This window comes from Triticum dicoccoides, chromosome 4B (assembly GCF_002162155.2).
Source record: "Triticum dicoccoides isolate Atlit2015 ecotype Zavitan chromosome 4B, WEW_v2.0, whole genome shotgun sequence".
In the NCBI taxonomy this organism is placed as follows: Eukaryota; Viridiplantae; Streptophyta; class Magnoliopsida; order Poales; family Poaceae; genus Triticum; species Triticum dicoccoides.
In genome coordinates, this window is record NC_041387.1 from 157646432 (window position 1) to 157661327 (window position 14896).

A 14896-nucleotide genomic window follows, 5' to 3' on the forward strand; every position below is an offset into this window, starting at 1 on the left:
CGCGTACCTGGACACCAGGGGCTTATTACAAAGGGCGTTCTTTGGCCCGTTTTCATAAAGACCGAATACCTTAGGGAGTGTTCGGCGTGTCGAGTTAGGCCTTATATGCATCAGCTCTGAATCATGTCTTTGGTCAAATGTTTGGTTTGCCCGGCTCCTGTGTTTTGCTGCCTTATGTTCTGCTCTATCGGCTAAGGCAGCACCAGGAGAACTACTGCGATTGTGCCCCGGTTCGGCCAGGCGAGCACCTCAGTAGAGAAAGCCGAAAACTGACTGTCATGATATAGCGTGAGACTGGTCAACCACTCGATGACCCGCCGGAATCTATAGGATTCCTCCGCATTGACAAAGGGCTGTTTCCCAGCCAGGCACATACACGCCCCCAATTCGGGTGAGCGCGGTGCCCCTAGGGGCTATATCGTAGCCCCACTGTCAAACTCCTATGGCTAAGTGAAAGTGATAAAGCATTATAGTCCGGTTGCCTAGTTTGCTGCGCTACCACCTCCTTTATAGGACCAAGACGTTGGATCAAGTGTGAAAATGCACCTTTTGCAAACACCCCCGCATTATATATACATACACATTAGCGGCCGCACAGGAGGTATTTTAATTCTTGAAAGGCACAAGTATAAAAAGCTCTTATATTCCATCGATACATTGTTTCACAATAAAACATGTTATTCGAACATAATATCCTTCGAGCACTGCGTCTCTATTAAGCGAGCGCCTTGCAGAACTTCCTGAAAATAGTGCTCGACAGGTACTCGGCTTCCATCCGAATCTTGGGATGTAACATCGGTGGCCTTCATCTCCACCCAGTATGTCTTGACATGGGCAAGAGCCATCCGCGCACCCTCTATGCATGCCTACCTCCTCATTGCATTGATATGCGGCACCACACCAAGGAACTGCTGCACCAAGCCAAAATAACTCTTCGGCTCGGGCCTTTTCGGCCACAAAAGACTCACGACATCCTTCATGGCAAGTCCGGATAACCTATGCAGCTCCGCCCATTCGGCCAAGCGATCGATTAATGGAAGTGGGAGCTCTGGATTATGGAATTGCGACCAAAAAACCTTTTCCATTTCGTGATCCTTTTGATCTCGGAAGTGTTCGGCCGCGTCCGCGGCACTTGCCGCCAGGTCTAGATAAGCATCCTCCACACTCCACAACCGGTCCAACTGAGCATATTTAGGATCCACGAATTTCCTCCGCAGTAGAAAGGGCTTTCCAGCCGCGATATCTCCGGCCTGACGCAGCTCCTCCTTCATAGCTCTCATCGCAGAGCGAGCATCCTTGGCTTCAGTAGTGGCCTTCTTCAGGTCCTCTTGCACCACTCGATCTTCTTTTTCAAGAATCTTGCAGCGGTCGGCAGCATTCTTTAACTTCATGGCCATCACGGCCATTTCCTTCTTGCTTTGGCAGTGAGTAGCCTGTTCGGCTTTTAGCTCTTCGGCCGCCTTTAAGGCAGCCACATCACTCTTTCTGGCCTGCTCCTTGGCTCGGGCGAGCTCCGCCCGAAGGTTCTCCATGGTAGCGGCACCATCTGCATCAAGCGTACATGTTGTAAGGCATGAGCATCAAGCTCCCTTACCAGGTGTCCGCAAAGAAATTGCATACCTTGTGACTCGTCAAGTCGCTTATTGACAAGCGCGATGTCGGCATCAGCCACATCAAGTTGCCGCTTTAGTTCGGCAAATTCATCAGTCCGGCTAGCTACCGGACCCTTCGCCATCTACATTGGAAGGGTGACACATTATACCTAGGATTATGATCCTCGGCACGCTGTCATTTTTGACAACACACCGAGCCTCAAGGGCTACTATCTACACAGGGCGCATTTTATATGCGGAACTGTCAGAGGGTACATCATTTTGCGTACCTCAAAACCTGTCAGTAAACTTCTGACGGCTTCGTGCAATCCGCTCTCAGCGGATGAAATCCTTTCAATCACCATACCCATTAACGCACGGTGATCTTCTGAGATAGATGCTCCCCCGAGCAGATCCTTCAGCTCCTCCGACCGTACACCAGGTGGTGCCAGACTCGTCCGATGGCCTATTTCGGAGGCCGGACGCGGAGGGCTTTGAGGGGACATACGACTGCCTTCCGCCCCCCCGGACTCGGAGAAACCCTCCGCGACGACACCTCAAGGTCGCCCGCCTCGCAAGACGGTACAGCGGGGGGAGGCGTTTCGCTCTCTATCATCTCCGGACGGAGATCCCCTGAAGAAGAGCTCTGCTGAGAAGGGCTGAGATCCGAACTACAAGGTAAAATTTCGGTTATCTTCATTAGAAATAGGGCAGGGATATCCTTTATTTTAAAATAAACTCCCCCTTTTTACCTACGGCTCGGTGGAGGGCTGATCCCCTTGGGGGCATAATGCGGCCGAGGCATCTCTCGGCGCAGGACCCTCCGACAAAGATTTCTTCCCCCGCTTTGAGACCATGGTCTCTGGGTCTTCAGAGGCGGTCCTCTTCTTCCCTTGGATGCAGGGATTCTCGATCCCTCCTTTCCTGACAGCCTCCTTCATGGAGGCGGTAGCTTCCTTGTTCCCCCCTTCACCTTCTTCCGAAGGCGCAACCTCCAACATCCTGGTTAACACGGGATCCGACGTGGTCTCAGGGATGGGGGCCGGACACCTGATTAACTTTGCTTTCACTATCCACTCATGTTCAAGGAACAACTCTTCTAAAGGGCAAGTTCATGATAAATATGGGATAGCATGTCCGGGTACAGGGCTACTTACTTGAGTATCCGGGCGATTACAGCTCAGACCTGCATCCTCGGTCAAGTACGGACACATCGCTTGAGATCCGAAGAGAAGCTTGTACATCTCCATGGGCGTCGCGCCCATAAAATGTTGGAGAGCTCGTGGTCCCTCTGGGTTAAATTCCCATAGGCGGATGGGGCGACGCTTGCAGGGCAGGATGTGACGAATCAGCATGACCTGCGCTACTACGACCAGAGTGATCTCTCTCTCTCTAGGATGTATTGAATGCGGCCCTGCAACAAGGGCACATCCTTGGACGGTCCCCCAGTCAAGTCCTTTATTGACCCATGACGCCAGCCGCGGTGGAGGACCCGAGAGAAAGGCAGGTGGCGCCACCCATTTGGTGCTCCTAGGAACTGTGATATAAAATCACTCTTGTTGCCATAGGCTGAGCTCCTCTTGAAAAGAGCCCTCGGGCCATAGAGCATCAACATTCTTGCTTATAACAGCCCCTCCGCACTCTGCCTGCTGCCCCTTGATCATCTTCGGCTCCACTTTGAAGGTCTTGAGCCACAATCTGAAGTGAGGGGTAATGCGGAGGAAGGCTTCGCATACGACAATGAACGATGAGATGTGGAGGATGGACTCCAGATCCAAGTCATGAAATTCCAACCCATAGTAAAACATGAGCCCCCTCACAAAGGGGTCCGTCGGGAAGCCTAGCCCCCGAAGAAAGTGAGATGCGAACACCACGCTTTCACCAGGCTTGGGAGTGGGAATAACCTGCCCTTGGGCAGGCAGCCTATGCGAAATTTCGCCGGTTAGATACTTGGCATCTCTTAGCTTTAGCACGTCTTCTTCCGTAATGGAGGAAGGCATCCACCGGCCTTGCAGGTCGGAGCCGGACATCATCAAAGGTCTGAAGCGCATGAATCTGGAGCTTTGGGTGTTGGAACTCGAGGCTAGGGGCGGATTTGATTGAGATTGAAAGAAAGGAGTGGAGCCTTGGTCTCTTTATAAAGAGGTTGAATACCAAGAGCCTTCCCCGTGACTGTTCGGGACTCGCCTTCGATGGAGGAGATGCACCAATGGGCATGACTGGGTTACCCGAGCCCGTATTAATGAGAATCCCGGAATAAGGGGACACGATCTCTATTTTGACAAGACGTGCCAAGGAAACCGCCTCGCTGAACGCGCTGAGGTGGGATAGTAAAACGATTGGAATAAAGGCTTGGCCGTGGTGTGATGTCACGCAGCGGAATACGTCAGCAGATTGAATTTTTGTAAATATTATTCTCTTTACGGTGGTATGTGGAACTTATTTTGTAGAGCCGGACACTATCCTTGTGTTCAAAATCTTCTATGAAGTATTCGGAGGAGGAACCCGCCTTGCAATGTCGAAGACAATATGCGCGTCGGACTCGTCGTCATTGAAGCCTGGTTCAGGGGCTACTGAGGGAGTCCCGGATTACGGGGTGTCCAGATAGCCGAACTATCACCTTTGGCCGGACTCCTTGACTATGAAGATACAAGATTGAAGACTTTGTCCCATGTCCGGATGGGACTTTCCTTGGCGTGGAAGGCAAGCTTGGCGGTACGGATATGTAGATCTCCTACCATTGTAACCGACTCTGTGTAACCCTAACCCTCTTCGGTGCATATATAAACTAGAGGGTTTTAGTCCGTAGGACAAACAACAATCATACCATAGGCTAGCTTCTAGGGTTTAGCCTCTCTGATATCGTGGTAGATCTACTCTTGTAGTAGGGTTTTACCTCCATCGAGAGGGCCCGAACCTGGGTAAAAACATTGTGTCCCTTGTCTCCTGTTACCATCCGCCTAGACGCACAGTTCGGGACCCCCTACCCAAGATCCGCCGGTTTTGACACCGACAGTTTCCAACTTCACCCATGACAATGGGGTCCTGCACCTCCTTCCGTACAAGGCTTCGAAAGGGGCCATCTTCAAACTGGATAGATAACTGTTGTTGTAAGAGAACTCTGCATACGGAAAATTGTCATCCCAACTAGATCACAATCTAGCACACAAGCTCTCAGCATATCCTCCAAAATCTGATTTACTCTCTCGGTTTGTCCATCTGTCTGTGGATGAAAGGCTATACTGAACTCTAGCCTCGTTCCTAAAGTTTCGTGCAATTGATTCCAGAACTTTGAGGTAAACTAGGTTCTTCTATCTGATACGATGCTCCTCGGAACTCCATGTAGACATACGATCCTGGTCATGTATATCTTAGCCAACTTAGCACTGGTGTAAGTGGTTTTACTGGGATGAAATGGGCTACCTTCGTCAGACGATCGACTACAACCCAAATTGAGTCATAGACTGAACGAGTCCTGGGCAAACCCGTGATAAAATCCATGCCTACATTATCCCACTTCCATTCGGGTATTATCAATGGTTGTAATAATCCGGCTGGCTTCTGATGCTTTGCATTCACTCTCTGACATACATCACAAACTGCTACATACTCCGCAATATCCTTCTTCATTCCGGTCCACCAGAAAGTATCCTCCAAATCCAAATACATCTTGGTATTTCTTGGGTGAATCGAGTACGATGAATCATGGGCCTCTTGTAGAATCAACTTCCTAATCTCCGGATCATTAGGCACATAAATGCGGTCCTCAAACCATAAAGTATCGTGCTGATCCTCACAAAATCCTTTAGCTTTTCCCTTGCTCATTTTCTCCTTTATAGAGGCAATCTCCTAGTCAGTCTTCTAAGCTTCTCTGATCTTATCCATTAAAGTGGACTGAATCTCCAATGCTGCTACATAGCCTCTCGGAACTATTTCCAAACATACTTCTCGAAGATACTCGGCTAACTCATTTGGTAACTCTCCAATCATGAGCGTATTGACATGGCTCTTGCGGCTCAATGCATCGGCTACTACGTTAGCCTTTCCGGGGTGATAATGCAATCTCATATCATAATCCTTAATGAGCTCCAACCATCTCCTTTGCCTGAGATTCAGCTCCTTCTGTGTGAAAATGTATTTCAAACTCTTGTGATCCGTGTACACCTCACAATGGTTTCCAATGAGAAAATGTCTCCAAGTCTTCAATGCATGCACTACGGCTGCTAACTCCAAATCATGTGTAGCATAATTCAACTCATGGGGCTTAAGCTGTTGTGAAGCATACAAAACAACTCTTCCCTCCTGCATAAGCACTGCTCCAAGTCCTCGACGAAAAGCGTCACAATACACCTCGTAATCCTTGCGCTGATCTGGCAGAATCAACACTGGCGATGTAACCAAACGTTTCTTCAACTCTTGGAAATTGGCCTCACATTCCTCAGTCCATTTGAACGTGGTATCCTTCTTCAATAACTCCATCATAGGTTTTTCAATCTTCAAGAAATTCTCAATGAATCTCCGGTAGTATCCTGCCAGTCCAAGAAAACTCCGGATCTCTCCAACTGTCGTTGGTGCTACCCAATTTGTCACAGCGACAACCTTGGTAGGATCTATTGCTATTCCTTCTTCGGATATAACTTGTTCGAGGAATCCAACTTCCTTCAACCAAAACTCACATTTGCTGAACTTGGCACATAACTGATGTTCTCTGAGCTTCTCCAGTACCAAACGCAAATGCTCCTTATGCTCTTCTTCATTCTTCGAGTAGACCAAAATATCATCAATGAACACCACGACGAACTTATCCAGAAACTCCATAAATACCTTGTTCATCATGTTCATGAAATAGGCAGGTGTGTTACTCAGACCAAATGACACAATGGTATATTCATATAGCCATACCTAGTGGTAAAAGCCGTCTTAGGTATATCCTGCTCTCGAATCTTCAACTGATGGTATCTCGATCACAAATCAATCTTGAAAAATACCTTAGCTCCTTGCAATTGGTCAAACAAATCATTGATCATCGACAATGGGTACTTGTTCTTGATTTTTACTTCGTTCAGTCCTCGATAATCAACAACCATCCTCAACGATCCATCCTTCTTTTCCACTACGAGTACTTGTGATCCCCAAGGTGAAGAACTTGGGCGAATGTAGCCTTTATACAGTAACTCCTTAATCTGCTTCTTAATTTCCCCCAAATCTTGTCCGGGCATCCGGTACGGTCTCTTAGATATCGGCCCTGTGCCCGGCAAAAGCTCAATCAAAAACTCAATGTCTCTATCCGGTGGCATGCCTGGCAACTCTTTTGGAAATACATCAGGGAAATCCTTCACCACTGGTACTTCCTCTTGCACAACTCCTGATAAGGAATTTACTTGTGTCCTCTTCGGCTCATGTCGTGATACATAGTTGATCCTTCTTCCTTCTGGAGTGGTAAGCAAAATCGACTTACTGGCGCAATCGATGTTTCCTCCATACATCGATAGCCAATCCATACCCAGAATTACATCCAAACCTTGCAGTTCCAAAATGATTAAATCCGAGGGGAAAACATGCTTACCTATACTCAATGGCACTTGAAAACATCCTCGACTGGCCATATACTCTGCTCCTGGTGAGCTTACTAACATAGGTGTTCTAAGAACCTTGGTGGGCAGTTTATACTTATCCACAAATCCCCTTGATATGTATGAATGCGATGCACCAGTATCAAAAAGAACAATTGCAGTAAATGACTTAACCAAAAACTTACCTATTACTGCATCTGGTTGGGCTTCAACCTCCTCCACGTTAATGTGGTTCACCTGTCCCCTATTAAAAGGGTTCGGCTTCTTCCCTGAGCTTCCATTGCCATTTCCATTCTGGGCTTCAGGACATTCATTGGCATAATGTCCAGTCTTCTAACACTTATAGCAAGTGACTTGGCTCAGGTCTCTCTTGGCTGGGTTGACGGGTTGGTACGGTTCTGGTCGTTGCTTCCTCCATTCCCGTTACCATTCTTGGGGCCATTATGATTGTGTGAGCTACCTCCTCCATGGGTATGCTGAAAATGTCCTCCCGATTTCGGGGTAAAACGTGGCTTCTGCTAAGCTCCAGAATTGTACTTCCCTTGTCCATACTTCCTCTTGCGGTTGTCAATCTGCTGCTGCTTCCCTTCAATCATGAGAGCTCTATCTACCAACTCCTGGTAGTTGTTGAAAGTTGCTACCATCAACTGCATGCTCAGCTCATCATCCAGTCCTTCCAAAAACTTCTCCTGCTTAGCTGCATTAGTAGCAACGTCATCTGGGGCATAACGTGCTAATTTACTAAAGTCATCCATATACTGGCCAACTATCCGCCCTCCTTGGTGCAAGTTGCGAAACTCACGCTTCTTCATGGCCATAGCTCCTGCTGAAACATGGGCTGTACGGAAAGCCTGCTGAAACTGAGCTCATGTGATAGTGTCGATAGGATAAGTGGCTGTGAAATTGTCCCACCATGATGTTGCGGGTCCTTCAAGCTGGTGTGCGGAAAAACGCACCCTCTCTGCGTCTGTGCATCCTGCTATGGTTAACTCCCTTGGTATCTTGCGGAGCCAATCATCTACAACTATCGGGTCGGTGCTACTGGAGAACACTGGCAGATTCAAACTAATGAAACAGGTTAAATGATCAACAGGTGGTGGTGGTGGGTTGTTGTTGTTGTTGTTGTTCCCCTGATTCTGATTCTGGACTAGCAACTGCATCAACGCATTCTGCTGCTGGATCAACTGGGTGAGCTCCGGTGGAAAAGCAAATCCATTGTCATGTCTCGGAGGCATCTGAGGGTTTTAGAAAAGATGAGAATATAGAATAGAATGAGGTCTAGAGAGAAAACACTACCCATATGCACATGAGAAAAAAGCAAACAAAATCACTTCATTCAATCAAACAATGGCATACAATGGCCTAACTGTCGTTTCAAAAGTGCTCGGACTATACTAGATACATGGGGGAAATACTACTACTGTTATGGTGGTCGACTAGAAAAACTGCTCCGATGAAGACTCCATGATATCTGCTCCAGCTTCATCAACATAGTCATCATCGCTATCGTCCGGGTCCGAGTCGGTGTCGTCGATGATGATGTAGTTCTCCGGACAGGTGTAATCATCTTCTCCTCCAGTTGCGGGAAATCCCATAAACACTTTAAGCTTCTTCTTCAGATCTTCATTCTTCTCCACGAGTGTTGCTATTTCCTCCTCATATCCGTCGCGTGTAGAATTGAGTTCTTCCTCGAGCTCCGTGATCTTGGTCATGGCCTTCTTTAGATCTATCATGCCTGCGCACATCTGGTTCTCCTGGCGTCTAATGTGCTGGTTTAACTCCTGGATGAAAGCTGCAATTGATCTATCTTTCCTGGTACTGATCATCTCCCATTGTTCATCTCGGCGCCCACAAATCTGGTAGATAGTATCCTTGAGATCCTTTTGGTAAACTTCTCCAATGGGTCCCATGGTAATGTGAGCTGCCATGCTCTTTCCTAAACTCCAGGTTGGTCCATCGAATGAAAACTCTATGGGCTCAGTGACAAGCATGAACGTCCTTCCTGGAACTTGAACATGAATCATCCAACGTCCTCTTCAGGTAAGGCGCCGTTGTAGGTCCCGGTGAAGCTTGGTACTCCGATGTTCAGGTATCTAGTGACTTCCTTCAAGTGGTGTCCAAAGGGTGTATCTTCATCCGGTTGCGTGAACTTGTTCCTTGCATCCGCCATCCTAAAAGAATAGAAAAGATGAGGAGTCAGAAATGAGAAGAGTGAGTAGTGATCTAGGTCTTTTAGCTTAGTGGTCGTGTCCTACAGTCAGCGTGTGCTCTGATACCATCTTGTAGTGACCAGACCTCAAACAGTCTGACCTCTGTGCTTTAGTGTCATCCCTGGATTAGTAATGCTGACACACACAGTACTTGAAGGATTTATAACAGAGTAGACATCACACACTTATTACATCGAATGTCTCAAAAGAGAGCTTATTACAATAAATATGGCTTAAGGCCATCTAATAACTATAACAGCGGAAGGCTTGGAAGATAAGTGAGTCCATCAACTCCTACATCATCACTGAGTATAGAACCACGACCTAAGGCCCCTTACTCGTCATCTGAATAGTCTGCAACATGAACGTTGCAGCCCGAAAACGGGTCAACACATGGAATATGTTGGCAATGTAACACATAGAGAGTAATGAACCGAAATATGTTATACTACATGCATATATGGCAGGTGGAAAGCTCTATGGTTACAGTTTGCATAAAGCCAATTTTTCCCTACTGTAAAGGAATAAATTTTATTTAACTATCATGGTGGTTGTTAAGCATTGAGATTGTATACACCCTCTCAATCCCAATTAAACATCAACATTAAAACCCAACAAAATTAATTAAAGTAACATGATATGATTCACATGATAATCCAAGTACTAGATACTCAAGATCTCCATAACCGGGGACACGGCTAACCATGATTAGTTTATACATTCTGTAGAGGTTTGCGCACTTTTCCCCACAAGACTCGATCTCCTCCATTGGAATTCTCGCACTACATGGTGTTTGAGGAACGGATGACCGAGACATAGTCTTTCAGAAGCACTAGCACCTTACGATTGGGTAGACAGTTACACCTACTTTCCCCTACATCTGCTAGTCTACCACTATAAGAGTTCGCACGACTTAATCAACTATGCTAGAGCCCATAGTAGCTTGTGGCTGCAGACGGAAGTTTCTAGCATGAATAATCTCATGACCCCTTTGAGCCTGGGTGGCGGTCCATAAAGAAAAACAGGCAATCGCTGGAATACCCAGGTGCCTCAATCCACCCAGATGTGTGTTAAAGTTACCACCTTAAATAAACCATTAAATAACAATCTCACAACTGTCATGGATACACTCACCCAATCCACGTCTACTAGCATAGCATGGCATAATAAGCAAACATAGAAGTAACTCCCAAGGGTTTGATAATAAAACAGGTAATAAGTACTACCTCATCTACTTCCCAACCCACAAATTAATTAGATCCTAATCATGCAATGTTTGAGGATTGATCTAATGCAATAAAACTGGGTAGTAAAGAGGTATGATCAAAGTGTTACTTGCCTTACTGATGATCCGTGAAACCTAGAGATTCGAAGTAGCAAGCGGCGCACTCCGGGTACTCTATCGCAAACAAACAAGCATACAATAAGTACTTATCTAATGCACGGCCAAAACTCAAGTAAGAGATCTAACCAGAAAGTTCAACTTAATAACTCCCGTTTGCAAAAGGAATCAAATCAAACGAAGCAATGAAAATCAAACGACGAAAGAAACAAGCTTCGTTTACTAATCTAGACCTAAGTCAAATTTTACATAAGCAAAAACTTGTTTAAGTGGGTGAAACGGAAAGAGGGTTTCGAGACGAAACTCTAGGCGCTTGAATCGCCAGATTCTGATAAACGAGCTAAAAGTTATACTAGACCAAAAATAGGATCAGGAATCGTGATCAGAAATAACGGCGGAAAATCCGAGAAAAAGAAAAACTGACGAACAAATTAACGAATGAACGTTCGTTAACTGAAACTAAACAGCGAACTCGTCCGTTAAAATGAACGAACGGGCGAACACTCGCTAAATAGATAAACCGACAAAAAAAATAAACCAATCTCTTCTAAAAAAACGAAAACTAGGGTTTTCTAAAAAAATCTGGATCGGTTTCTTTGAAAAACCGGGGGCTCGGCTCGGCTCCGGCGGGGCTCCGGCGCGGCGGTGGGACGGCGTGGGGTGGCGGGGCTGCGGCGGCAGCGGCAGGAGGCGGCGGCGGCAGGGGCGGCTCGGCGACGGCGGCAGCGGCTTCGGTGGCGGGGCGGATCAGGTGGTGGGGTGGGGAGGAGCGGCAGCGGCTGTATTTATGGAGGGGGTGGGCGGCTCGGCTTGGGGAAGGGGCAGGGGATGGCCGGGTTGGGGTCGGCCTCGGGAGGCGTGCCCCGGTCGGACTCGATGGCGGCGCAGAAGGCGGTGGCGGCGCGGGCCGGTCTGGATCGGTTGGGCGTTCGGCCCAGTCGGGCGCGGGAATTTTTTTTAAAACAATTCCGTCGAAACTAAGAAAAATTCTAGAAAAATAAATAAAAATCTAAAAATGCCAAAACAAATTTTCATCGTCTAAATAAAATATTTAGAACGAGATGAACATTTTCTTGGCCCTAAAATGCAGTTTTGAAAAACGTGCAATTTTTCCGAAATTCAAATGAAATAGCAAAAATACCAAAATAAATCTTATTTGATTTTTTTATTAAATCCTCAATATTTCTTTATTTTGGGAAAGTCATTTTATTCCCTCTCTCATATTTTTGTAATAGAAATAATTGAAGATAAAATAAATAAAATCAAATGATCCTATTTTAAAATTTTGAGAAAACTCAAATATGAAAATAACGAAATCCCCAACTCTCTCCGAGGGTCCTTGAGTTGCGTAGAATCTCCGGATTAGGCCAAAGCAATAAAATATGATATGCAATGATGATCTAGTGTATAACATTCCAAATTGAAAATTTGGGATGTTACAATCTTCATCTTGCTTGTTCCGGAACACCCATTTGGTTCCAATGACATTGTGCTTCTCATCGGGCTTTTCAACCAACGTCGACACTTGGTTCCTCTCAAAGTTGTCTAGCTCTTCGTGCATGGCATTTAACCAATCCGGATCTTCTAATGCTTCTTCAACCTTCATAGGTTCAATGCTAGAAATGAATGAGTAATGTTCAGAAAAGTTAGCTAAACGAGATTTAGAGCGAGTAATTCTCCCGGTTTGAATGTCATCAAAGATTTGTTCGATGGGATGATCTCTTGAGACTCTTGTTCAAACTTGTGATAGCTTTTGTTTGGGTCGGGGTGGAACATCATATTAATTGCCTTGTTCTTCTTCTTGTCTTCATTGTTGTTGGTGGTGTTGTTCTCCCGTGGAGGTTCATCTTGTTGTACATTCTCATTTTCATCGTCTTGATGTGTCCCACTCGTGGATGCCTCCAAGCCAACTTGTGGTTCACCTTTGTTGGGCGAATCTTGCCGATAGACAAGTCTTGGATTGCTTCCGAAGGATCTTTGTCACCTACATCAATTGGCAATTGCTCTACTTGTGAGACGTTAGATTCATCAAACTTCACATCTCTCGTCTCTTCAACCTTTCAGGTGAAATTGTTGTAGACACGGTAATTATGAGAGTTTGAGCCATTACCGAGTAGGAAACCTTCATGAGACTTAGGAGCAAATTTTGAACAACGATGCTTATCAAGAATGTAACACTTTGAACCAAATACTCGAAAGTATCCAACTTGGGGTTTGTTACCGGTGAGAAGCTCGTATGTTGTCTTGTTGAGTAGCTTGTGAAGATATAGATGATTTGTTGCATGGCAAGTTGTCTCAACCGCTTCCACCCAAAAGTGTTTTGGAGTCTTGTACTCATCAAGCATTGTTCTTGCCATTTCGATGAGTGTCCGGTTCTTCCTATCAACAACTCCATTTTGTTGAGATGTGTACGTAGCCAAGAACTCTTGTGAAATCCCTTCTTCGTCAAGAAAGGTGTCCACATTGGCGTTCTTGAACTCCGTTCCATTGTCGCTACGAACCTTCTTGATCTTCACTTTAAATTGGTTTTGGGCCTTCCTAGTGAAGTTTTGAAGATATTTTGGACCTGTGATTTATCATCAAGAAAGAACACCCACGTAAATCTTGAAAAATCATCAATAATGACTAGTCCAAATGAGTTACCACCAAGACTCTTGTAGGCATTGGGACCGAAAAGATGCATATGAAGTAGCTCGAGCGGTCTCCTCGTGGTCATGATGTTCTTCACGGGGTGGCTTCCTCCAACCTGTTTTCCTGCTTCGCAAGCACTGCAAAGTCTATCCTTATCAAATATGACATCTTTAACACCATGGATATGATCACCTTTAATAAGCTTGTCAAGGTTTTGCATGCCCACATGACCTAACCATCTATGCCACCACAAGCCTTTAGAGGATTTAGCAATTAAGCAAGTTCTAGGTTGAGCCTTTTTAGTGAAATCAACAATGTATAGATCACCTCTACGTATGCCGGTAAAGACCATTTTATGATTATCTCTTCGAAATACTTGGCAATCTACTTCACTAAATAGGACATTGAATCCAAAGTCAGCTAGTCTAGATACAGAAAGTAGATTATAGCCAAGAGATTCAACGAGCATAACATTTTGTTTGGAGCTGTCATGTGAAATGATCACCTTACCGAGGCAAACCACTTTACCCTTTGAGTTATCACCAAAAGTGAGATACGTTCGAGGGCCATCGTTTTCAGCAAGCTTACGAAACATATCTTTGTCTCCGGTCATGTGATCGATACATCCACTATCAAGGACCCATTCCTTTCCTGTAGCCATATAGCCGCGAAGGTTAGCCATAAGACCAAAGTGTCTCATAGACTCTTCAAGATCAAAGTCATTATCATCATCCTCATCGTAGTATCCATGTTCAACATCATCTTGCAAACGATCATTTCCTAGAGAGAGTGATTCATTAGATATATGATTTTTGACAATGTTCATCTCTATGAATTCTAATAGCTTCGGAAATAATATTGCTAATGATTCCAACATCGCCTTTGGCATGCATAAGATTGGTAACCTCAAATAAACAATCTCCAAACTTAGGAACATTGGGATTCATCTTATTCAAAGAAATAGACTTGTGAAGAACCTCATCTAAGTTTTTCAACGAATAGTCCGGAAACCATTCATCAAGAAATATCCATATAGTATAAGCGCAATCAAGATTTGCATGTGACCAATTAAGTTTCTAGGCAAGCCTCTAGTGATAAGATTGATAGTTCTAAGATTGCGAATCATGTCAAGGCACTCATTATGGGTAGGATGCAAGGGATCAACAAGGGGTTCACAAGGAGTAGTAATGTACTTGTTCAAGTGATATTCATGAAAAATTCCAAGCATCTAATTTTTCCACTCACTAAAGAACTCTCCATCAAGCATAGGCAAACTACGTCTAAGACTCCCCAGTGTAGACTCATCCATCTTACTCCAATGGTGATTAAACCAAATCAATGGATACCAATGCTCTCATACCAATTGAAAGGATCGAGAAGAGGTGTCTAGAGGGGGGTGATTAGACCCTCAACAAATGAAGTTGGCAGTTTTTAAGTTTTTCAAGTTGAGGTGGTAGATTAACACAATTTCAAGCAACACAATACAATTCAAGCAAGCATGCAAAGAGTATATGAGTAGCGGAAAGTAAAGCATGCAATTTGCAAGAA